The sequence below is a fragment of the Sander lucioperca genome, chromosome 13 (genome assembly GCF_008315115.2).
Source record: "Sander lucioperca isolate FBNREF2018 chromosome 13, SLUC_FBN_1.2, whole genome shotgun sequence".
Taxonomy (NCBI): domain Eukaryota; kingdom Metazoa; phylum Chordata; class Actinopteri; order Perciformes; family Percidae; genus Sander; species Sander lucioperca.
In genome coordinates, this window is record NC_050185.1 from 31,568,585 (window position 1) to 31,595,971 (window position 27,387).

General features: G+C 39.8%; 1 protein-coding gene and 1 long non-coding RNA gene across 6 annotated transcripts in view; both read left to right on the forward strand.

Annotated features, from left to right (window-relative positions):
* The window catches only part of cadm1a (cell adhesion molecule 1a), a 421,246-nt gene that overhangs the window by 260,144 nt on the left and 133,715 nt on the right, over positions 1–27,387 (forward strand). The gene's annotated exons all lie outside the window — the stretch shown is intronic.
* Positions 2,501–4,171, forward strand: LOC116056037. Its single transcript, XR_004106464.2, has 3 exons — positions 2,501–2,562; positions 3,011–3,155; positions 3,711–4,171. It is a non-coding gene; the product is annotated as an uncharacterized LOC116056037 (long non-coding RNA).

A 27,387-nucleotide genomic window follows, 5' to 3' on the forward strand; every position in this document is an offset into this window, starting at 1 on the left:
AGGCAAAGTCAAGCGACTGTGTCAGTCTGATGGGGGCCAGACCAAAGCCAACAAAGCACGTTAGCCCTATCTGTCAATTCATCACAAGTAAAACAAATCCTGTGCCTGGGTTAAAGCATACACACAATAATGACTTATCCTGTGATATATTTGGTTTGAAGACTATGCCCTGTTTTGCACTCTCATCCTGAGAAACAACTGAGCTGTAGTTGTATATTTCTTGCCTTCTAAATATTGCAGTTAGTAAATATATATAGACATGGCCTCTGTTAATTAACTTGCCTCGCTAGAATATGTAGAATTAAATGTGAATCGCAGCCCTAATCTCACACAGACTCTTTCTCTCTCTTTCTCTCACACACACACACACACACACACACACACACACACGTACACGCACACGCACACACACACACACACACGTTAGACTAAAGTGTAAGTGAGAGGACTGAGGATTTAGCCTACTTCTTCACAGTATAGCTGGAAGGATGTTAATGCATTTACATGCCTGCACATAAGTCTCTAGGGGGAGTTCCCCTAACAAGCATGGGATCATGTATTATAGTTGTCTTTGTGTAAAAGCATGTTGTGTGTGTGTGTGTGTGTGTGTGTGTGTGTGTGTGTGTGTCAATGTATTGCAATATTGCATGAAGGATGTGACTCATATTCATTTATAATTGACTGTGCTGTCATGTATGAAGCATTGTAACGTAAGGTCTACCTTAAGGCTATCCACTGATCATGTGACAAATCTGTGCATTGTGTGGTCACATAATTTATGATTCATGTCCACAAAAACATCCAGTGGAAGATGATTCACTCTCAGCTACTGCAGGCAGTTTAGCATGGTGGAGGGCCCAGATGGTAGCAAGAGGTGGCAGACTATGCTTCTCATTCTAAATTCTCATTTGGATCATCTGTGATTGCTGCAAATGAGAGCAAAGATCATTTTCCTTCCAAATACAGATGCACTCTTTGATATTATTACAGCTGTTAACTTTGTATTGATAATTTACTCTTTGGTGTAAAAAACATGTTCAGCTATAAATCATGTGTTTATAGAATAACTTTCTATAGCCTTCAGAGAAAATATTCTCCTTTTAATCAACGCTTATAAATAGTAGGGCTGCACGATATGAGGAAAATATATAATTGCAGTTATTTTGACTGATATTGCAATTGCGATATGGTTCACAATATTGGAGGGAATTATGCTTTTTTTATCATTATTTTCATTTTTATTGAGAATTATTAAAGTTAAAAGAAATTATTTTAGTGTGATTTTTGCAAGATCTGTACCAAACAAACATTTTTAATTTAGTTTGTAGGATAGGATTTGTAGGCCGGGACGTCTTTGCAGCACCATAATACTTAATTCAGTATGGGTTGACCCATATTTTGCCTTTAACAAATATTGCGCCCCCACTGCACAGTAGCTAGCTAACAAACACGTCTATGAACACAACTGTGCCTCTATACTTAAAGGCACAATCCTCTAATTTCATATAGCATAAAGTTCATCATCTCTTTGTCATAGCTGAATTAAAGTATTTGGATGTGAGGCGACGTGGGTTCTGCATTTGGCTAGTAATCCATAAAAATAGACGCTGCATTGTATTGCGCGTGCAAACTGCTACTTTCTCCATCATTACTGTGTAAGAGGCTTCAAGACAACATGTCTTGACAACATATCACATCTTGATCACTCGTCATCCTCCGTCCCACTTTGCAGCCTGTTCTCATGAACTATACGTTCGAAAGCTACAAAAAAGATAAGCACTGTAATTCGTATGATTTCCACGTTTTTTTTTGGATGGGCGTGCCACATTGACTGCTGCTATATAAGAACGCTGCTGGCCGCGTAGGGAGGTTGTCGGGATGGATGGGTGGGCGTTAACATGCAGGAATTTCAAGCCAGAGAGCGGAGTTTGCTTCCCGGGGAAAACAAATGACTTTCACCCAGGAAATGTGTGTTCCTTGGGAGTGTTTTAATACAAACCACAATCTTTTTCCTAAACAAGTCGTTTTGATGCGTAAAACTTAACTTTCGTCGCCGCATAACGCTCATTTTTTCATGCCTAAACTTAACCGAAATGGCTGGCAGCTCGCGGTGCTCTGTACACGCCGCACAGTCACCTATTCTTGGGTAACTGAACCAGTAACTATCGCTGACCTGACGGAGCACCATGCGGAGCACCGTAGCCGGTGTCGCAGAGCTCTGTAGCAGCTAAACACATCTACCAACTGCCGCTAATACGACGAGCTGTGACGGAGGTCTGTAGCCGCGTCACGAAGCTCTGTAGCGGCTTAAACAGCCAGCAACTGCCGCTCTGCAGCACGGAGCTCTGTAGCCGATGTCACGTGACCAGCCGGCTCTCTCCTAGTTTTCGTATGATATCATACGAACCCGTTCATGGAGAAGGGTCCAGCTGCGGCTTGCGGCCGCTCACGCCACGCCCCCGTCCGCTCACGCCACGCCCCCCCCCCCATCCGCTCACGACACGCCCCCCGGCCGCTCACGCCACGTCCGACTTACAGCTTCATATTGCCAGTGAGTACCAGGTAAGCTACTGATAATAGAGTTATTTAGCCCGGCTTGTTTAAAATTAATATTAGGCTACTATCTACAGCTATTGATGTTGATGTTGATGTTGATGATAGCTTATAGTTAACAGGGTGTGTTAAAAGTGTGTCACTGTGACACTGTGTCAGTGTATGCTAACGTTAGCTTAGCCTGTCAGAGTTAAGCTAGCTGTGTGTGTGTGTGTGTGTGTGTGTGTGTGTGTGTGTGTGTGTGTGTGTGTGTGTGTGTGTGTGTGTGTGTTTGAGTGAGGTACTTCAGATGATGATAGTTTTTATTAAATGAAATATGACAGAGTTTCAGAAACACTACAAAGTGACATAGTCACTTTAATGTAATTTGAGTTATTGAGAATTGGCTACATTCAAAAGTTAAAGCTTCTTTTACTAACATTGTGTTGTATATATCATTTCTTCCTCTTCTCTTCAGTCTGTTCTGCCAGAGCACAATGATCCTCAGTTGGTACCGACCTGTGATTCACAGTACAAGTGTCCCCTTTGTGAAAAGAAGGGAGACTTGTGTAAGCTGGTCCCTCATTTACAGGGCCACAAGCGAAACACAGTTAAACATGCAGGTATTTTTTTTTAAAAAACATACAATGTGATATTAAATATCTCATGTTTTATTGAAATAACTGACTGCAAATTTTGGTATCGCCTCATGACTGTGGTGAACAGTGAATGAAATTTAAGACCTACACATTAAAGTACAGCAAAATGCAGTGTCACAATAGTAGTTGTAAAGTTAATAAATGTATTCAAATTAAATAAAAGCAACACAGAGTAATATAATAATAGTAAAAATAATAATGCGGTCTGGCATATCTGGCTTCATTATTATTGCTACATGACATTTCACAACATCATTACTGCATTGTCAGATGTATTTTAAACATCAGAAGAAACAGAACTGATTACTTTGTATGTACACCCTGACACATGCTCCCCAGGACATTTACTTTGTCATTGAACTTTTAACAAATAGCTCTGAGCATCTGAAAAAGGAAAATTAGATTTATGTAACAAATAAATAATACTAATATTACTATTCTTTTTATGTAACAAAGGGGTGTGAAAAAATAATTTAATATGTACTTGCTGCATTTATTTACTCTCTTTTTCTCTTTTAGTGCTTCAATCTAGAGAGAGCCTTCTACTCAAATGTACTCTATTGCGACCAGCCCAGGAAAAGGAGAACACACACAGACAGTAGTTGCATTACCAGGACCTACCCATGCAACAAACACAGCTGCTGTCACCCATCTTTTTGTGTCCTTCAATAAGCTGTGACTTTGCTGTGACCCTAGAGACACCCTGAGCTATGTGTGAACCAAACGTTGTGTCAATCCATCCAGTAGATTTTGAAATATTTGGATAAGTGAAAACTTTAAGAGAGACGGGAATTCCTGAGAGAAGAACAGGTTCATCTTCTCAGACCAGAGGTCAACCCGAAGAGAGATGGTGAAAAAGATTGTTCATTGATCACCAGGGTACCAAAAACTCTAAAATACTTACATAAGATTGTTTGGAACACAACAATTACTCTCACAAAATAAGGAGGGTTTGATGGAGAACAGATGAATAAGATGAAGAAAAACTACAAGAAGGCAAATCCCTACCCAGCCCCATTCATGTCAATCTAACATGTCCTCTCATATATTTACATCCACATCTTCATGGTTGACTCAGTGTTCAGCACTTTTACTGCAGGAATGTTCTGGTTTCAAACCAGCGGGGGTCTTTCTGTGTTCAGCAGCATGTGTTTGCATGTGGTTGTGTTTACTTACAGTACAGTCACGATCTCTCCCATGTCCGTGTGGGTTTCCTTCCTTCCTCCCACAGTCCAGACATGTTGAACAGGTGAAACATTGAATCTAAACAGTCTGTAGCTGTGAAGCCTATCCGGCTTCACTTCTCTTCTCCTAAATAGTGTTATAGCTCATTAGTATATAAGTCAAAACGTTATCACAATATAATTATATTATGTTTATTACTGTGATTTCACCAGTGCATAATCATCAGAATCAGAGGATTCGGTCCTTCCCCTTCATTTATTTATTATCCTAGTTGTGCACAACATATTATCATGTGCAAAACAAGAATAGACAGGTACAGGTACGGATTTACCTACAGTATGTACCTTTGGAGCCTAATAATTACAGTAAACTAACCAATTATTATCATCTCCAGGAGCCTGGTTGACTGAAAAGTTTTTACAGCAGAATGATAATAAACCCAAAGTTATATTATTTAGTCCAAAGCATAAAACCTATCTGCTTTATTTTGTCTTGTCAAGTAGTTTTAATCAGCCAGTCCTGCCTTATTTCCTGACTCTTAACAATATTCTGTGTTTGACCTATAGTTAACAGGCTCTGTCTATTGACTCTCTATTGATTGATATTCTTTCTAACTTCACCTTAAAAAAACACTCTTACTTGTTGGCTTTTAACTGTGCCAAACATGTTCTTCTAAGCCTTACTGTAAGTAATCTGCTGTTTGTGACATACATACCATATGTTTTGATTTTGTTTTTGAATAAAATGTTATTAGCAACAAATTATCTCATTCAAGTCAATTTTATTTATAGTATCAAGACACTTTACAGATAGAGTAGGTCTAGACCACATTCTATAATTTACAAAGACCAACAATTCCAGTAGTTCCCCCAAGAGCAAGCATTTAGTGTGACAGTAGCGAGGAAAAACTCCCTTAACTAAGGCATTGTCCCCTGTTTCTTTCCCATTGCCAAATAATCCTGTTATTTCCTTCCTCCTGTCACCAATATCTTCTTCTTCCTCCACTTCTGACCCCACATCTTTAAAACAAAGTCAAATGCATACATTTCCAAGCATCTATGCAGTGGTGAGAGGGATTGAAATTATACTACGGATATAGATTTTTTTTTAAATACATATTTGAAGTTTTGTTGTTTGTATTATAAATTAGCAAATAAAAAAAAACTAATCCAATACAACATGAACTGATGATTGTTGTTTGCAGTTCAATGTATTATGTATTAGCAAATAAAAAAAAACCGAATCCAATACAATATGAAGTGACATTCTATAGTTCCACCCCAAACTGGCTTTTATTTTGAAGGCGAAGAAAATAAGGGGCGTGACGTGAGCGGGGGGGCGTGGCGTGAGCGGGGGCGTGGCGTGAGCGGGGGCGTGGCGTGAGCGGACGCACGCCGCAGTTGGACCATATTGCGTTCATGTGAACATTTGACATGGCTCATTTTTGAGCTTCGCTATACAAAATGAGACAACACTGACATTTAAAAACAAGAAAGGCGTAGTGACAAAAGAAAACATCTTCTTTACTTAACTTTTGCAAGACACTTTATTCCCAGTCCTCTGGTCTGTTGTTTGTGTTGTCAACTGCATCCTTCATTTATCTATTTTGTTCCACCACATCACCAAAACTCTTTTCCTTGTTGCTTTGCACCCGAGCACCCCTCAGCAGACCATGATCTCTTGGCGAGATCTTTTATATATTTCCTTTGACGTACAAAGGTGCAAACCGTTAATTTTACCCTTTCTTCCTGTAGCGTGCTCTCTCCACCGGCAAACTAATTTCCACCCTGATAAGCTATCAGGTCAGCAGCATCTGTGCAGAACAGCCTTGCCTATAAAGCCATTACACAGCAGGTAGTAAAAAGAAAAAAACGAATACGACAGAAGAAGACTTTGTCTTGCATAGCTTGTCAGTTAACGCAATGCTGGCTGAAAATGTTCCCCATCTGTTCTTCCTGCTAATGCAACTTCTTTAAACACAGAGTTCTCCGCTGTCTCAGAAAGTGCTACAGACAGTGACTGACTACAGTCTGTTTGTTCACTTTAGTATCTTTTCAGATTCATAATCATGCTTCATCCTGGAAGGTGATTTATGGTTCCCATTTGCTTGTCGCCAAACCCCACAGCAAATAAACCGTAGACTGCTGAAAGCTAAAGACTGTTACTACCACCGAATATTCAAACAACATTAAAAACTGTAAAGACAGTGTGGCTCAGTGTGGTCATCACTGTTTTCACCATAATATGTCACTTTACTGTGTATCAGTTATAAGATAATTGTCATAGCTCAGGGTTTCTTCATATGCCTGTTCATCTGTCCAAACCATGTTTTAGTATTGCTGCCAGTGAGTCGGGACTAATATGAGCTAGGAGCAATGCAGAGTCCAGCTTTATAGCAGGTGGCCCATATTTGCATATTTCTTCACCACCTGCTATGATATCTGTCTCTTGTTATTGGAGAGTAAATCCTGTGATATTTCAGCGGCCTTTTCATAATCTTCAGAGTCATGCGGGGGGTCTCAGAAGCTTTAGAAATGACAGGACAAAGATTCTCCCATTTATTTTACTCTCTCTCACCCTGTGTCTTACCCTATATGCATGTCTATCTTAAAAGCCATGTTGTCACACATTAAACCTTAAAGACCAATCCGTCTTCAAGATTCCCAAAACCAAGAGAAAATTCATCCGATGGGGTGAGTCCCAAACATTTTTTTTTTTTACATTTTTCACACTACTTGTCATCTTCTTTGCACAAGATCCATGTTGTTTGCATGCACGTTATTATATTGTGTGCTCAAGATGATAATTTGTTTACAAGTTTTTCATCTTGTGATAAAAAAAGGTAATAATTTGTGTGTACAAGATTATTTGTCCGCATTCGTTTGCACAAGATCGGGATCTTGATCATTTGTGCTCAAGAAATGATAGTTTGTGGACACAAAATGAAAAAAACAAAACATATTTCCGGACATTGTGGGGTTGATTCCTTTTTTTGAGGAATTTTCAAAAATGTCATTAGGCTGGGGAAACATTTAACATTTATATTATACATATTTGTTATAGTGTCTTTCACACATGTTGTATTGTAATATGTATATTTTATATTTACTGTATGTTCTTGACTGTGTATTGTTTATTCCCGTTTATTGTATGTACCAAACACTCCAAGACAAATTTCATACAAGGGAAAAAATACAACTTGTCTTAATTAAAAATACACCTTGTACACCTATCTTTTATATTGAATTGTATTGAAAAAGTGGTGGAAAATTATCACCAAATTGGGATTTTTTTCCCCATGTTTCAAGAGTGTAAAATGCAGAAACCCTTTTTCAGGGTTCCTTCTAATACCATAGCAAAATGTGTGAAAATAGTGCTGGATGTGATTATACAGCATGCATTGGGTCACCACAGAAAGCAGAAAGTGAGCCCTGCCTCTGAATTTTGTTTAGTTTGCGAAGTAATGATGAAAAGCAGACACGGAGCTGGAGAAAGATGTGTCACCAAATACGGTTGTTGCCCTCCATCACCAGTGGGACCTGGTTGTTAGATTGGCGTGCCAACCAGGCTCTGCCGAGTGCTCAGTCATCCGCCATCTCCAAATAGTGCAACGACACCGCCTCTCTCTACAATCTGCTTTTGATGGATAAACACAATGTCATCATGTAAACACATCCTTCTCCTTTTTTGCATTTCAAAGCCTCTAGCAATACATCTCCCAAGCCTGCTTATGTAAGAGGGGGTCATGCTCACCTTTGATTTGTGGCCATGTTGTTCCCTTTGGCCTGTCACCATGAAGCATTTGGAATGATTGATTGAACTTTGAAAGACTAACGTTCATGTCAGGCTGGGCAAATCAGGGCCACAGCAGAGGAAGTATTAAGGCTAACTGGGAACAGAGCGGGAAGTAAGCTTCATGTTCACTGAATTCTTATTCTGCAGACAAATGTCTGGTGGCATGTCAATTTCTTTGCACTGAGGAATAATTTTATTTTGCAGAGACTGAAGAAACGGCAACAGAATAAGTGGCACATTTTGCATGCTCTCTTCTGCATCCTTCTTGTGATTTAGTCTCAAATTACAGCATTGGTTTGGTGCCAGCCAAGGCTTAGAAAGAGAATTCTCCTCTCCAGAGTGTTGCCCTGAGAGCGAACGTTTCTCTTTTTTTCTCCCTCCATTAGGGAGCATATCGGAATGGAAATACAGGCCTTGCCATTTGAACATTAATAAGCCAGTTTTATAAACCCAGAGTAGTTTGCCTTGTGGAGAACTGTCTCCCCCTCTATTCCACCATCAAAAGCTCTCCACCCTTCTTTTCCTGTCTCTCTTGTCATTTATCAAGCAGCACCATAGGCCTGTTTGGCTTAACAAGTCTGTTTGTTTTGCACTAGCAGGGTTTGCTCCCTCTCAGCAGTCCTCCACAGCAGAAGTGGGAAAGGATACCTCGGGGGTCGTAGCTTTAATTAGACCCCTCTATGGCAGACCTGTGTGAGACAGCAATGCTGGGTTTCTGCATTTGATTGTATTTGATTGGATGTTTTGAGCTTTCTCCTCCAGGTTTGGAAAGCAGCCATGAATATAAAATCTAAACTTATTGCCAAATTCAGTGTAATTTACCGGTGGATTTCATCACACTATGGCTGTGTCGAAGGAGGAGGGTTAGAGATAGTGTCATTACGAATTCCAACTCCGAAGCAGTGACCTGAGGACCACAAATGTTATTGCCATTAGAAGGTCACGTTTGTTAGTCACATTTAAAAAAAACTAAAACCTTTTTTGGTAGATGAAAAAAGACTTTGTTTTAGGCTACTTAAACAAAGTGTTTTAGGAGACTTTACCACACACACAGACAGCAAATACATTTCCTCTAAAATGTATACTTCAAAACCATTTAGTAGTACATAAATGTAGTTTTTAGGTTACAGCGTTGTTACTTTGTAGAGCCCCTGAACTGGGACACAACATTATGTCCCTTTTAAAATACCCGGTGATCATAAAATCATAGAAACATGACCTTGGATACTCACACCCATCTCATCACTCGTTTTGTCCGAGCAGCGTGAGACACTGTTCTTTCTTATGCATTGCTTAGAACAAGTGTTGGGGAGTAATGGAATACATGTACCGCGTTACGTATTCAGAATACAAATTATGAGTAACTGTATTCCGTTACAGTTACAATTTAAATAGTTGGTATTTAGAATACAGTTACATTGTTGAAATCAATGGATTACATGACGATACTTCTCTGTTTCACGAGTTTATTCACTCTCGCAACTCCATGCATTTCCCAGAAGCCCCAATATGAAAACGAAAAAGTGAGCTATTTGCGTGGTCACTGATAGAGGTAGAGATGGAGCCGGAACCGGCACAACAGAGCCAGGGCAGGAATGCATTTCTATCTTGGAAATTCAAACAGCATTTCACATTAAATAAAGAGAAGGGAGAACGAAATATAACTGTGCAGTGCAACCTCTGCTTGCCAGCAACCAACTTCCTTTCAGCGTCCAAATTCCTCCACCTCCAACCTGAAGAAGCATCTTAAAGTAAGTTTTTTTTTTTAATTAGCCAAGGGTAGTCGTCTGCTGTAGTTTTACTGGGTACCTTGCTATTTTGTAGTTGACGTGCGACTTTACATTCTCCTACGTGCTGATTTACTATCCCCAGAGCCGTTGAAAGACTAGCCCCGTTTGACATGTTAGCTAACGTTAGCTAAAATTAGCTCATGGTAGCGTAGACTGCGGTTAGATTTTTGTAGTATGCAGTTCGGGACTACGGGACTGTTTAGGTACACATTCAGCCAGTTGGAACAGAAGAACACACCAGAATAGGCCTGTTTAGTAAGCTGTATGTGATGGCCGCATTCCTACTTATAAAATGCACTTCAATGTGGAAGTAATCCAAGTATTCAGAATACGTTACTCAGATTGAGTAACGTAATGGAATACGTTACAAATTACATTTTTGGGCATGTAGTCTGTATTCTGTAACGAAATACGTTTTGAAGGTATCCTTCCCAACACTGCTTAGAACATATACCATATTCTGAGTTTTCACTGCACGGTTTTGCTGGTGTACCTCTTTGAAAATATACGTCAGCTGATACCAGCACTGTCAGTGGATTTGATTCTTTCAGGATGCAAAAGTTTTGTTTGTAATCTTGCTCTTATCTATCTCGTATTTTTGCCTTTGGTGGGATTTGATCAATAGTCTCCTTGTGAAGTGTCCATGTGTGGATGTAACCGATCCAAGCCTATTTATGTTTACTAGGAACAGTATTGACTCTGGCCATGGGGTTGCTTCACTCTTTTCTTCCTCTCTCTCTCTCTCTCTCTCTCTCTCTCTCTCTCTCTCTCTCTCTTTCTCTCTCACACACACACACACACACACACACAAAAACAGTTTTTCATATTTACTCTCTTTTACAAATGTTTCTGTGACAACTAAAGTAGGCCTACTCTCTCTGTGTCTTTCAAGTTATTTCTCTCCCCCGTTTAGTTTGAAGCCACTTTGAGGTCTAGCTAGAATTTGTGTCAAGCAGTAATTGTTTTTTTGTGGCTGGTGAACATGAATGATACTAAAAACAAGATAAGCACACCACACATATTGGCTGGCAAAATGAAGGTCGATGATGTCTTAAATCTTAAAGAGATGCACTTATATCTTTAATTGGATAATTAGGCAAAAGAGTACCTTTTAGTCAACTCCAGAGTCCATAAATGTAAGCATGTGTAGCATTGTAACCATGATGACAAACTAACCTTAACAAAGTACTTATTTTAACCCAAACCATGACCTTACACTAAACCTAACCATTATGGGGCCTAAAACCAAACCTTAACCATAGCATTGTAGCATCATAAAACAGATCAATTTTTCAACCGTGATTTCTAACGTTTTAGAATGCACAGCCAAGTGATTGAGGCATCAGATCAGAAAATGCTTCTATGTCACGTTCTTGAGGGCATAAGGTTTTCCTCTTAACTATTTATTGACCTTGATCTTTTTGACTTGATTTTTTAATTGCATTATTATATGCTCTGTAGCACTTTGAGATTGCTGCAATGTAAAGTGCAATACAAATAAAATGTATTATTATTATTATTATTATTAGTATTATTATTATTATTAAGGATACTTTTTCCATTTATGTGGAGAACTTGTTGACCATTTAATAGTTCTGTTGACATTCAGTCTATATGATCTATCTCGAGAGTGGGTCGAACCACTGACCCAGAGATTGACTGAGGAATATGCTAACTTTACAGTGACTTAGGGCCCCAGAAAGGCTTAGTCAGGCTTGCAGTAGTGTGTATCGACGAAGTTTCATTTCCAAGATTACTCGGGTTTCGCCGGAAATTCCGCCGGATGTCACTCTTTTCGGCTAGATGTCCATTACCTTCCGCTTTCTTTGTGTTGGCATTTTAAACTCCGGTCAATTAATGAGGACTATGGTTAACTGCTCCTTATATCTCTGCAGGGTCGATCCAGACAGCTAGCTAGACTATCTGTCCAATCTGAGTTTTTCCTGAGGTGTTCCACCAAAACAAGTTCCTTCCCGAGGCTATTTTGCAGCGGCGCCATTGCTCCATCCAGCGCCTAGTGCCGCCCAAGACGATTGTGATTGGTTTAAAGAAATGCCAATAAACCAGAGCACATTTCTCTCCCATCCCGGAATGCTGTGTGGACTAGCCAGACCCTCCTCCGCAACGCTGTGGAGGAAGAGACTAGGCCTCCAGCAACCATATCTTTGCCAGTGTTTAATTTAGACAACAGGTCAAATCTATATGGCATCACACCTGAGGGGGTGACGTGCCCTTATCTGTCTTTTGCCTCTCTTTGTTTTTAAGACTGATAAGACGATTGAATAAGAATGATATTTTTATAATGACACGTCTCTTACTGCTGCTTCAAAATACATACACGGGGTTGACACAATAAAAGTAATATCTGTATGTACGTAATGTGGGGTGGTGCAAGCTGTACAAAGGTTTTACTTATTGCAGAGCCATTACTACTGTAACCATAGCCTGTACATGTGTATCGAAGCAGCTCCCGAGTCTCACACCTCCACATGTTCTCCATCACTCCGCTCGGTATTACAGAGATCAGAGGTCGAAGAGGGCAGCTGAATTTGAAAACGGAAGCTTTACTTGGACTGAAGAGAGCAGAGAATAACTATCTTGGCGCAGCAAGTGGAGAACTCTAGGTGGACCCTGGACCTAAGGCACAGAAAACAAACTTAATTGTCATTTAACAATTTTCACCTTTATTTGTAAAGGCTCACTATAGACAGGTTAGAACCCAAAAGCAGGACTCTGAAACCAGGCTGGTCAAATAATAAGTGTACTCAAGGTGGGAAACAGGCCAAAGTCAAAACCAGGTAGGCAGGGGAGATGAGACAAACTTATCCAATAGGGCAGGTCGGGGGTCATAACAGGCAAAACTCAGGCAGGCAGAGAAAACGGCTGCAACACTAATGCATAAGCACAATTGACGATCTGGCGGGGAATGAAAGGAAGTGGACTATATGCTACTGGGCTGATGTGGAAGTGGGAACAGGTGTGCAGGTGGGAGGTCAGGTGATGGGTAATGGCGGGAACACGGGGGTTACTGCAGGGCAGGTGGGAGCGGCAGGATCTGAAATGACAGGAGAGTTAGTACATGGCAAGGCTGAAAAAGCAAAGAAAAACATGAGTCTAGGAATTGGCTGAAATCGTAAAATTTACCAATTTCACTTAGAATTGTAAGACACTCTTTCTCTATAGCAATCGGTCTAATCAAACGGTGGTCTTACATCTTTACATTTCTTTGTGACCACAAGCGGGGATAGATAAATCCACAAAGTGCAGAGAAGTGTGCAACTTTTTTTCTCCTGAGGTTCTATGAAGTGCTCATGATGCAGGATGATAATCACCCAAACTGTCCAATTATTGAGTTACCAGTCAGACAATATGACTTCATGTTTTTTTTTGTTTTAAGTCAATGTCACGATAAAACAGACCAGAGTTAAAAGGCAACAAATTAATTCTTTGGTCTGGGCCAAGTGAACTGAACTATTGGTGTGAATGTCATCTAAAGAAAAATATATATTTTCCTCATGTCATAAAAATGCATTCATATCAAAACATATACTGTATGTACTGTGATCGATGTCTTTGCAGTTATGATCTTAGACAGCACTCATGTGGATTTTGTGGTAGGTTAAGCACATAGTCCTATGCTCATCATAATTGGCTTAAGTCTGGGCCCTTACCCAGCCACTTTACTCAATTGTCAAGTGGGTCATCTGACATAGTTTTAGCTGCCATTAAAACAGAAGTTATTTACCTCGTGTCTAGTCTCAAGCACACACATGACCATCATGGGTGAGCTAGATTACAGGTTTCAGGAAAGGAAAATGTCTGCACAAGTCCTGTTTCTTCAATCTAACCGTCTCTGCTGCTGGCACATGTTGGCTTGTGAGACAGGATGTTGTTACTGCATTTCAAGGACAGTGCTGCATCAGGAGACATCTGTGGCAAGGGGAGAAAGTGAGATCGCTGGCAGGTAGCTCTCTAAGGGGGAAGCAATGGATGTCACAACTCTCACAAATAAGCCCCTTCAGACTGGGAGAGTTGAGGATGAAGCCGTTGAGATCTCACATTCACATTTGTTCAAGCTGTTGATACAGGTTTGTGAAAAACCGATGGGTTAATGGAGAGAAGAAAAGGAAGCACACGTCTGCAGGGTAGTTGGTTATTATACTGTCAATCATCATGGTCCTGGTCAATAAAGGTGTATTTTGACACAGGTTCTGGGGTCTTTTTCAATTTCTTATATTTTGAAGGAACTAGAAAGTTAACTACTTTTCCTGTCTTTTTTAAAATGAGTTTGTAAGCCAACAGCAAAGCCTAACTTTACTTTTAATGTTCTCCTCTTGTTCTAAAATGGTCATAAATTGATCATAAGTCAGATGTTCAGTCAAACATAAAGCCTCACATCAACTCACGTACAAGAACACAAGGGCAAAACTTTGGGTTCAACACTGGGGGGTGGGGTTAGATCTCAACTGCTGAGCAAAATTGAAATTTGGGTTAGGGTTAGTTAGGTATTTTGAATGCCATTTTCAACACATTTTCTTCGTTCTGGTGAATGTTTCTGCAACTATTTGTGCCTTTTCTGCATCACGTTATGGTGCAAATGTCTTTATTTATGTAAAGGAAATTATAATACGTTTGTGGGGTGGGTTGCACTGAACAGTTTTGATTTTTGGGGAGGGGGTTGTGTGTTTGATTTCTAAAGACTTCCATTCTTGAGGATGTACAAAAGCCTTTGAAACAGAACTTAAACCATCATGTGACACCAACATCTCCGTAAACCTCTTTTACTGTAAGAATATTTGAGCCTCTCTAGGATAATTCAAACTTCATCTCATGCAGATCATCCAACAAGTCGTCCAAACATGGCTTGTAGGGAATGCAAATGTTTTGGGTTCAAATAAACACTTTGTCAAGGTTAGAAAAACATCTCGGTTTGAGTTAAAATTTCACATTTGTTAAGGCATGTTTTGGGCATCTTCTGTAATGTTGCTGTCACCTTCATATTAACTGTGTCATAAGCTCTTGTGGAACATCCAAAAGGATAAATGGAGTGGCTCCTTATCCTTGCTAAAATCTCAACAAGCATTATTTGTGCATGGCGGTGCTTTCAGACTGTTGCCGGCTCACCGTTTCTGCAAACAGAAGGCTCCCCAAATAGCCTTGACTGTTATTTCATGCTTTGCCAGTTGAATGGGAATGATTGGTACAATGTGTTTGCACACAAAAGTTGCTTCATTTTCCAAAGCTGCCAAACAAATTGAACTGGGTAAGTGGTAAATGTATCCATCAGAACAGCTCTCCATTTTAGCCTTGAGCCATGGCTGATTGATAGCTTTGATAGCTGCAAAAGCAGGATTGTGTTTTAACCTTTTCTTTCATGCGTGTGAGTAGATACTTTTTTTTCCTTACCAAGGGATGGGTGGGCGATGGACATTGAAACAGATAAAATTGGTGGGTGAAAATGTGAAATGAGAATAGTAACGCCTGCTTCTTTATCGCCAAGCAAGGGAGGCCAGAAAACAGATGTGGCAGATTGAGACCTATTGGAAGCCATTGAAATGGCAGCTAAATTAAAAGAGGTTGCTTCATTTAAACTGGCTACACTTAAACTGACTAGAGGCAGGGCTTCTTTGTGTGTGTGTGTGTGTGTGTGTGTGTGTGTGTGTGTGTGTGTGTGTGTGTGTGTGTGTGTGTGTGTGTGTGTGTGTGTGTGTGTGTGTGTGTGTGTGTGTCATCTTGGGGATGGTTCAACCCAGGGAAGGCTAGCGTGATCTGCCAGGTTACAGGGAGTCAGGAAATTAAAGAGTGTCAAGCAGTAACCACTAAAGCTCACATTCTCTTGGTTCAAAGCAGCTTGGTGATGTTAATACACCATAATGGTTGTTCATTATAATGTTAATATAAAAATAAAGGTCTATTTTTACAGTGACTAACAGGATTATTTGTGCAGAGGCACTATCATGATGTATGGCTAAATGATTTTGGATTTGTAGGTTGCCATTCTCCTAGAGTATGAGCACTGGCAGTACAAGTTGGACAGCAATCAATCAGAGATATTGATTTTGGAGAGTTTCCCGCTGTCATGTTGGATTAATATGGATTAGTCACACTGTGCATCCGAACACTGTAGTTAGTCAGTCGGCTGGTTCAGTATGCTAAATTCAAAAAAGGGTTTAATAAGCATGTTGTGCTTCAAACATCAACGTACTGAAATTACTTTGATGTTTTTATCCGGCTTAGCAGTTCTGATTTAGTGCTCATGATGCTGTGTGACATGCATGATAATATAATTAATCAATCCCAGAAAATTCACCCAACATGTTAGTGTTTGCTCTTCCGGATTGCCTGAATGAAGCTAGTTGTCATTATCATACTTTTCACACCACGTAATGAAGTGTATGTGATTCATGTTGGCTGATGTGTTGTTACAGTATGGTATACATATATATGCATATACATATGCATAGAAAAAACGTATTATGTTGTCCTTCTGAATGCTGTATAATCCACTGGAGACCAGTGGGTTTACATCACCCTGAAGCATACTGTCACTTCCCGTTTGCATCTTCTCTGAATATGCTATCAGTGATGATGTTGATGTTGATGTTGGTGTTCCATCATATTTGGTTCAATCTATTGACTCTGTGGCATCATGTGATTTCAAGTATGACAGATGAGTAAGCTATGAACCTTCAGGACATTCCCAAGGTAAGATTAACCAGACTTATTTGGCTTAATTTATAACTGTAGCAATCCCACGAGAAAGGGCTTCCTTTTCTTAGCTGTATTAAAGAATACAGATTCCCCCTATGATATCTACACTGCAACACACACACACACACACACACACACACACACACACACACACACACACACACACACACTGTCTTTTCCCAGCTCCTCCAGACATACTTGGAGTCAAATTCAGAGATTTTATAGCAGGATAAAAATAGACAGAAGGAAAAAAATCACCATAACAAAATGAACTTCTAAGCTCAAAAATGTCCTCATCAGCACTGAATAATACTCTGGAACAAAATATATTATTAATGAAACAAATGGAACTTGGTTTAAACAAAAAAAAGTGATGTGCTGCTTGGTTCTGTGGGGAGAAAACACATGGACAGCCAATTATCTATATGTTGGGTACACCATGCTTGTATCAGGCTTGTCTTCCTTACTTAAGATAATGCTATCGTCTATACAAAATTAATAAAATAGTACAAAGAAGTAAAATATAGTTAAGTGGATTAAAAACATCAGCTGATGACTTCATGTGAAAGCACTTACATTTTGCCTCTACATTCTGGTATAATTATGCACCTAAAATTAATAAATAGAGACATCTCAAAATAATCTTGTTAGGGCTGTTCTAAACTTCTTCCTCACACACAACATCACACTTTATATTTTGATAGTATGAATTGGGTAATTGTGCTTAAAGAGTGGCTTAGATTAGGCTACAGTTGACCTTTACAGTGATAAATAGCCTGTCCCTGCACATCTATTTGATTAAATTAGCCAAGTAAGTGAGTCACACAAATATTAGACTTGCTGTTTCTTTGAAATGCAGTTTTGTGCATTGTTTTACCTTGTTGGATGCAAGGGAGGAGAGGATAATGTAAGTATGTTTTGAACAGTTTTTGAGTGACTGATTTTCTTTCCTTTGTCTGCTTGTCAACTACTCCCCCCATTCTCTGCTCCGCACCCACATCCCCTCCTGTACCCCCCCCTTATCACAGAGGACCACAATGAAAATACGCCTTAAGACATTGCTGTGCTTTTAGTTTCGATAATCTGTTTTAAATGTGTGCAAAGCCTAAGGCAGTCTTGTACATAATGTTTCAAATAAACCAAATCGCTGGTATAGTACAATAAAGAAATAACAACTTAACAGTTGTCAACTCTAAAAAACTTATTTGCTCCTTAAACAAAAGAAGCAGGAGTTTTTTTTTTTTTTTTTTTTTTATCACTTCCTGGAATCTTAATGCCTTTGTAAGTAAGGCTTTAAATCTAAAGCTGTTGGATATTGACTCCCCCCTAATCTGCTCTCTAATGAAACCATGGCCTATTTCAATATATTCACACCAAATATAAAGGGTTATATTTCTTTTTCTTGCTTCCAACAAAACACACACACACACACACACACACACACACACACACACACGCCTTATAGCATACAGTATCAACAACACCCTTTAGGCTTTCTTGATACAACTGCCTCTCTGCTGGGAAAATGTGTGACAGGCTCTGAAATGGTTTTGAGTGGTAAATTGAATTAGAGTAGGATGCAGAATATGCCAAAATGGCAGGTGCACAGCAGTCTCTGTGTAGACAGCCTCGATTGCTCATCCTGGCTGCAACTCCACACTAAGCGCCTGCAGTCAACATATCTCTGTCCGGTGTGTGAGATCAGCATGACCAAAAAATAAATTACTGGACAGCCAGATTAACTGAGCCAGATAGACACTTACAATTATAATTGACTTTTCAAAAAGATATACTGAATAACAGCCCAGCATAAGCACTACAAGATACACAGTAAACAAGTGAGCAGAAATCCATTAATTTCATATAAAGGTGAAACACCAGGTAAACTCAACCAGTGTGTTCACAGTCAACTGCCTTGTCAGCAGAGAGCAGGACAATAGCACAACTTATCTGATGTGGCGTTTTCAGTAGTTGTATATTGATAATTGAAAATGGACAGTTGACTGCTTTCACTCAAAGTGTATTTGATCACTGTAACGTTCATTTGTAAGAGTACTGATTGTACAACACTTGTATTTATCAGTAGCATGGTTTAAATTAGTTTTCAGTGATTCAAGTAGGTCTGGTGTTGTACTCACCGTTGGCAGTCTAAAATAACAACCAAGCAATCAGAACTTGGTATGCGGGATTAATAATGGTGGAGTCATCTTCCTGAGAAAGCCAGAGCACAAAAATAGCAACATCCATGAGAAATAGCGATGGCAAATTTGCTAATGGCTCTACACATGGATGAGATTGACACAGCTGTACAGGTTGTTGTCAGTCAACAGAAATAACAACTCTCACTTGTCATACTGAGTACTCAAACCTAATTATATGAACATGCATATGAGCACAGTAAACATTAGGCAGTGTCATAAATCTATAGCATCGTAAGACCAGCAAACACATTCAACATGTATGTGCTCCAGCTCCCGCCGAAACTTGCTAAAACCTTTTTACAACCCAAAAGGCTAATTAAAACTCAATGAAAACCTATTAAACCATGGAAAAACTCTTTCACATGGCCACACCACCATTGTTTACCCTCTGCTTCTTTATCTAAACACATTAGAGCTATTAGAAAAAAACAAGATAAAGGTGATAACCCAAATCTTTTAATTTTTTTAAGCCAACTTGTTATCTTAACCAAATGATATTTTGATAATATCAAAAACCGGAGCAGAAAAGAAATTGTTATTTCCAAATGAGACATCTGCATAGATGCAATTGAATTTTTTAGCATTACCTACAGCACATTCAGAACACAGACCCATAAACAAAGCTGATGTCAGTGTGAACATCAGTTACAACAATGAGTATTTGGGCTGACACCATTTGGGTTTGTGCAAATCTCTGTCTTGGATGACAAAAGAAAGTGCGAAATAATGTGTGAGAGCTTTGTTAAGAAAAGACAGATGTCTGTCGTAAAAGGCTGAGTCAACTGTAGGAACCGTTAATAAAATTCATTAGTTCCGTTCTCTATGAGATTATCTTTTTCCACTTTGGTGATTCTGCACCAAATTAATCATTGGGCTGTTAGTTGCTATTTTTGTGCTTTATTGGGTTGTATTGGGTACTGACTGTTGACCTGTAATTCCAGAATGCATCAAGTGTCTTGTATCTGACTAACAATATATTTCTGGGGGATTAAAAGGCCCAGGTTTAAGATATCATATCAGGGGTCACAATGTGGCTAATCTATATCGACGACGTTTCATTTAAGGGATTGTTCCGGTACTGCCGGAGGTTTCGCCGGATGCCACTCATTTTCGGCCGGATGTCCCTCACCTTCCGCTTTCTTGTGTTGGCATTCTAAACCCCGGTGGATTCAGGAAACATCCTCCGAGCTAGAACCAACAATCAAATTATATTTATCTTTTTTTGAGTAAATTTCTCATCACACACTCGACGGCCATTTTAATTCCAGAGCTCGCCTCCCTACGTGCACGTGTTCCATCAAAACAAGTTCCTTCCCGAGGCTATTTTGCAGCGGCACCGCACCTGCACCCGGTGCTTATAGTGCCACCGAAGAGGATTGTGATTGGTTCAAAGAAATGCCAATAAACCAGAGCAAGTTTTTCTCCTATCCTGGAATGCTGTGTGTACTAGCTGGACCCTCGTCCGCAGCGCTGTGGAGAAAGGTCTGGCAATGCAAGACTACAATGTGTCCTATAGGCCTAGGATAAAAAGGAGAAATTCAATAAATGCATATCTAATCAAATTCATTCAGTTGTATATTACAAAAGTAGATAAAGGCCGTGGATGATCCAGTCTGGGGTGAAGGAGGACATCCATAATGCAGTTCTGCCAAAAAACTACACACAATTGACAACACGGCCTGCAGAGCTGAAGTGCATTGATCCCACACCTTAAAGCAGAAAAGTCAAATATAGACTTAACATTACCAGAGAGTTTAGTTAGTATCCCAGCTGAACAACAAAAGTCTCAGCTTTTTATTGTGTTTTGTCCTTTCCAGAGAAATGCACTGTGCATTCAAGTGCCTGTTTGCAGTTCTTTTTCAGTTATTCTTGAAAACATGGAGCTGGAATTTCTTACCACAGCAAAGCATCTCCTTGAAAAAACTACAGAAAACTGCCAAATCACCCATGTTAACACCCTGTAGTTAGACATCTAATATTATTGCAATTTCAAACTGCCAAAGACACATCAGATCTATGTAACATCATGGGAAGTATGGTTGAAGGATGAAGCATATCCTATCAAGTCATACTCGCTGCACGCTCCCTTGATCTGCTACATTTTATTGCACCATAGATCCCCAACTAATTTATCACAGACCATCATGTGACTGTATTGGCTCATCATTGCGGTCCAAGCATACCCTCACCATATTGTATGAAGTAGGCCGTGTATGCTTGGGGAATTCTCTCAATTCGCTTACCAGAGGTCTGTACCAGTTAAGTTATCCTCAGCATGGAGCATATGCTGGCTTTTTTTCTGCGATACTACAGTGTGAGAAGCACATCTGGCAGTGCAGTCATCTCAACAGTAATTTGCATTGCAATATGGTGTTCAAGGGTTGGTTAGAAACGTGTCTTATTTTTATTTTCTCTGACATTCTCATTGTTATCTGGCCTCATTTTCATTTGTTTGCCAGTTTGGAAAATGTTAGGAAGTCAGTCAAGTTGCCAGAATAAGGTATGAAAATTTTCTGTTTCTAACTGTTCTGTTGCTACACCAAGGGGCACTAAGTGTAGCTGAAAGTGTTTTGGCTTTTTGAAGTAATGGTTCAAAGCTATATACTTATTGCACTTAATGCCAGGAGGTGTCACATGGCAAAATGTCAATCTAATCTAATTAGCTTTACTCAAAGTAGGAATACTGATATTCCCTCTTCAAAGAGCCATTGGGTTCTGAAGACCCAACTATTTAACTGCCCTTTTTAGGTCATTCTATCAGTCAGGTTTGAAGAGATATCAGTGACCACCATCCCCTAATTTTAAAGCCAAGTGCTGCGGTTTTTGGGTTGAATATCCCAAGTATTGCTGTGCTTCTTGGGGAATTATGCTCTCAGTGGAAGCAAGTGAAGAGGCCATTAGTGTGGGTGGTCAGATGAAATTATACTGTTGCCACGTGTGAGGGATGCCCTATTCCTGCCTCCTTTATGTGGAGGATGTGAGGTGTCACAGTCAAGCTCTTTAACCCTCATCCTACCAATATATTAAACAAAGAAGGACCACTGACTAAGGGCCCTGGGGACCCCAAGAATAAACCACTGTATGGTAACAAATTGATTGACAAAGTCATGACAACTTGGAATGATAGAATAATGCACTTGTGAAATATGACAAAACCTCTGTATACTTGTGGGGTCTGCGGGTACCCCAGTCAAAAGGATAGCTCACACAAATAATGCTTATTCTACATCCCAGTTGTCACCATTAGCTGCTCAGCTGCAGATGACTCACTGCTAACCTTTTCACTATAATCACTGCTTTGTAGCTGAATGTCATAAGCTTAATTTGAACATAGGGGAGGCCACTTACAGCATAAGCTGACAATAAGATTCAGTTCAGCTCCAACCCCCTTTCCTGAGGATACAATGTCTCAGGTACAGTGTGAACAAGGGTTGGGCCACTGGTTGAATAATTTATGGAGCAATGGTGGACTGAGTCTGTATATTATGAAATGTCCCTACTGAATTTAAATGGCTTAGAATCTTGTGAAACGTATCATAGGCTATGGAAAATCCCAGATGCAGTGACAGTTACTTTAGTCACAGGAGTCTAAAAAAAAGAAACACTGACTATTAAAACCTAAACTTCTTAGACTGCATTGGTTTCAGAATTCAAGTTTGGTGCTTCCTTCTTGAATGTATTTCCTTTTTTATAGTAGAGAAGCGAATGCAAAAATATGCTCAAATTGCTTCATGATTCATTTAAACTGTAAAAACAGCCCACATTCCACAGAGCATTCCTAAATGTGTGCTGGTTTTGTCTGTTTTGAGTGCCTACCTTTGCTGTTTTCTACTGGGAATGCACCACATACTTTTACTTGTTCAGGAGTTTTTATCCAGATTGTGAGGACTTACTGTAATTTAAAATTTTAATGGCTCTTCTGAGGCATCCAGTTGGGCCCGTGGCCAGCGTTTAGGAAGACTTTTGTTGCATGCCATCAACCTTTCTCTCTTCAAGGTTCTTGTCGCTGTCTCCTAGCAAACTGTCCAAAAAAGGCAAATACCAAAACATCTTAAAAAATGCACCTTTCTAATGCATTGAACATGTATGTTTTGGTTCATTGCTTCTTTATTAATACATACAAATGTTATTTGCAATAATGTTTGCAGACCTGGGACATACACTGCCACTGACACCTAGATAGGGCCAAAAGTTTGCTCCGACAAAAGGAGGAGGTCTGGATATTGCCTCAGCTGAATTTGTTAAAGCGGTTGGCTTTTTTCGGGGTGGCTTTGCACTGCTCCCTCCCCCTGCAGTCTAGAGAATTGCTGCCACCTTCAAGTGCAGCAAAGCCTCAGACGTAAGTGTGTTAAGCCCTGTGTGCCTTGCTGAGGGTGAAAATGAAGACCTATGAAGAATAATGGCTCCTTCAAGAGGCAGCTGTCCTATTTTAAGCAGGCGAGCCTCACCACAATGTGCTGTCTGACTCCGCTTTTCCCTCCTTCTGTCTTCTTTTGTTGTTCTTCTTTCTCTTTCCCTCTATCTCTATCTCTACCATGGCGAGGAAGGACCTTTGAGAATGGGCTAAATAAAAGTCTAAGGATGTACAGAGAGGAGATAATGTGTAGTCTCCATGAAACATCTTCAAGGATGGAAATGTTATTGATGCATGTTAAGTCCTCTGGGGGTTTCACTCAAAGGACATTTGGGGCCTTTCATCCCTGACATGAAGGTGGAAGGGAACATTATTGGGCTCTGCAACATGACAGAGGTTTCTCCTTTCAGCTGGAAGCTTGAAAGGAAAGAGTCATCTTTCTCCACCCTTTGAGAGAGAAGTCTCGTAATTGGCTGAAATAGCTGCTCTTTTCTTCGTACCAACTTCTTGAGGTAATTGGTATTCATGAAGTATTTATGGTCCACATTTGCCGGTGTCAGTTCCACACAGAGTAGAATATATTATTTTTTTTGGACAGAAAGACTGCTCCCCTACCTTTCTTACCCTGGAAGATAAGTGTTGCTTTTTGTTTTGCCCATTTTACACATTCATAATTTCAGCAGTCATGCATCGTTGCACTTACATAACAGTCTGAGCAGGACCAAGGAGCTGTTATTGTTGTGTGGTATCACACCGGGCTGCCGTCCCATCTGTGGTGGTGACTTGAGGGAAGTAGACACCGCTTCTGCTAATAAAGACATTTTTATAATGCAATTAAACCATATAAATAAAATAAATAAATTAGCTATTTATTATGGATTAGTCCAACCAGCATTCCCCAGCCCAAGACATGGTTGCTGCCCTTGTGTGGAGCTAGAAGTGCCTTTTTTAGCCAGCTAGTGATGTGGCTCTAGGGTTATATACTTTGTTCAAGATTGAAATATCTCAACAACTATTTGATGGATTGCCAGGAAACATTTTTGGCCAACAGTGGATGAATCTTTGGAGATCTCCTGACTATTTTCTTGAGCCACTATGACATTGACATTTTTAGTTTTAAGTCAAATGTATTATTAACTGTTTGGTATATTGCCATGGAATTTGGCACAGATATTCAAGCCTTTCCAGTTTCCTAAAAGCTTTGTTTATCCACCGATATTTCATTTAGCTTTGCGAGCAGCTCAACTTTTTCACTTTTCCAGTGGAATATATCAAAATAGTAGATTGATTGTGTAATCCTTTGGTGCAAACAATCTTGGTTCCCAGATTTCACCTGATGACTTGGATAATCTCTTATCTATTGCCATCAGCAGCTTGACATTTTTGGTTTAGAGTTGTTTCCACAACTTTGAGATACATTTCCATTTAACTTCATTGGCCAATTTGTACATTTACTTTACAGTAACCCTCCTAGATGTGGCTTCCTCTCCTAGAATAGAATCCTCCACTTGTCATACCAATGAAAAATACATTAATATGGAGAGTTTCATAAGTTAGCGCCAATGTTTTTGGCAAGTTGGACAGTATGACAGCAAAGACATGCACGCAGTGCAACATGAAACTATCCTATCTTTGTCTGGGGTTGGTGGGAACAAAATTGTGTGTACTTTGTGAGCTGTGTGTTTCTCTTTGTTCTGGCATCCATACAGCTCAGGCTTATCTTCCTGCTTTCCTATCTTTTTTATGATTCTGTTTATCCTACTGTACAGTTATATCCACATTCTGAATGACTGAGCTAATTGTTCCTGCTCATGGATTCTCTGCAGATTCAATTATACGCCACTCTGGGCATCCTGAAAAAAAAAACAAATGAGGGTGGGAAAAGAGGGATGTGTGCTGAAAGTGTGGGAGAGTGAAAAATGAAAAGGTAAAAAGCGAAAAGGGGCTTGAAAAGGTTGTAGATAAGAGAGTGGAAAGTAGAGAGAGAGAGAGAGAGAGAGAGAAAAAAGGATGAGAGCTAAGAAGTAGAAGCAGGAGGGATAAATTAGAGAGAGGAGTAAGAGCATTCCCTTGAGTCATATATTTATGTAAGGGGAAAATCAGCTCACTGGAGTGTACACTGTAATGGCACCCCTCTGTATAATGATTGGCGCTGACCTCCCACATAAGAGGATTAGTATGTGCCTGAGCTGGCCAGAAATAATGGACCTCACCTTAGTTTAGCTGCAGTTTGACACAGCAGAAAATAGGTAGGGAAATAAGAATACCTCAGCAGCAGGAGGCTTGCCTGAACCTCATTCATCTGCATCACCATTGTGTCAAATTGGACATGCATTCCTGCATATCTGCCGGGTTCATGAACAGATGGCATAAACGTGCTGGACCTATGTGGACTCATAACATACTGTAGTAGACATCATGGAAATAAGGTGCAGCCGACTGTAACGTGTTGTGGTGATTTTTCGTTTCTTTTAGCCTATAACAAGCGGTGCAATGAATTACTGTTTCCGTTATTTACAAGGTTGTCTACAGGAAATGAGCTCTCGTTATTGTAGCTTTCAGTCAGGCAGAGGGCAAGTCTTCTGCTCGGAAGAATATTGTGGCTCAGCAGTGAATGTTGTGGCTAATGTCTTACTGCAGGGCACACTCTCCTTTTGTGTGCTTTGAACCAGCAGGATTAAAGCATCCATCTTGCTCTCCCGCTTCCCCTAATGGTATTAGGAAAAGGGTGGATAGGTTTCCGTATTCCGTTAAGGAATATCTGATATGGGGACAGGGTGATTCAATTAAGTCAAAAGCAAAGTGGGAGGGAATGAGTTCTGGTGTAATAGCCTCTGAGCTGCATAGCTCAAAGTGGGGGCATTTCAATCTGTAAAAATCCTGCTTGCACTCCCCAAAAACATATATTATACACTCATTACCAAAGGACTGTAAAGGGTCAGCATGCAATTTCTGCCTAAGTGCAGATCTCTGTCATTCAGTGTTGTCAATAACAAAATAGACACACAACATCCGTCTTTCATGCAATACATGCTGGGATTGGCTCCAGCCCCCTTGATATCTAGAACTGGATAAGCAGATATACACAATAGACATATGGATGGACCATGGTTACCAAGTTTGAACATTGGAAAGTATCTAGTAGCTTAGTAAATATTAAAGTAGCAAACCAACATACTGCTAATGTTAATAATAACAGTCAATGTTGGAGTGGTGCTATAAAGTACATATGCAAAACATTTGAGTTTCCTGTCCTGAGTTAAAATAGCCATGTGAGGACAATTCAGCCTGAATTCAATCTTATATTCAACCTCATATTTTATTAGTTATGCTAGAAACACATAACCATTAAAAAATTATATTTGTACTTGATGTACTTGTATGAAAATATAACTAAAACATAAACTCATTCAATTTTAAATCACCCAATGTCCACTCTTAATAGCCTTTTATATGAATAGTTACAGATTCATTTAAGAAAAAAGCCTCGGTCTGGGTTCCTGTCTTCCACACAATGGAACGTTATACTACAACTTCTCCTCATTTGTCCCTGTTATAATTGGTCTCATTAATAGCTTGTTGTAATTTGCCCTGTTGGCATATAGAATATGAATGTATGTTTTGCTGTGCATGACTGTTGTCTTTTATTCTCTGCTAGCTGTAGAAAGCCCCATTCGGAGATAATAACTTTACTTCCCTTGAACTTTGGCTGGTTATCAAAACAATGCCTCATAAATGTATCAAATAATAGCCTGCCTAATGGTGGCATATGGGAAATATGTGACGCTGTGAATATATTTTTTCACATTCACAGTTTGCAGGGTTTGAACAAGCTACATGTGAAGAACAGCCATTACTGGTATTTTGTTTTATTGGAATTAAACAAAATGATAATGAGAGAGCAAAACTATATTTTTTCACAGATTGGAAAGTGACAGTAGAATTTATGAACTCCACACTCTTCTGTTGTGTGAAAACAATGTTATGTTTGGGGCTACTTATGTCACACTTATCTTAGTCTCGCTTTTCCAGACCATCATTATGCTGCGGAGTGGAGGAGGGTCTGGCTAGTCCACACAGCATTCCGGGATGGGAGAAAGACGTGCTCTGGTTTATTGCCATTTCTTTAAACCAATCACAATCGTCATGGGTGGTGCTAT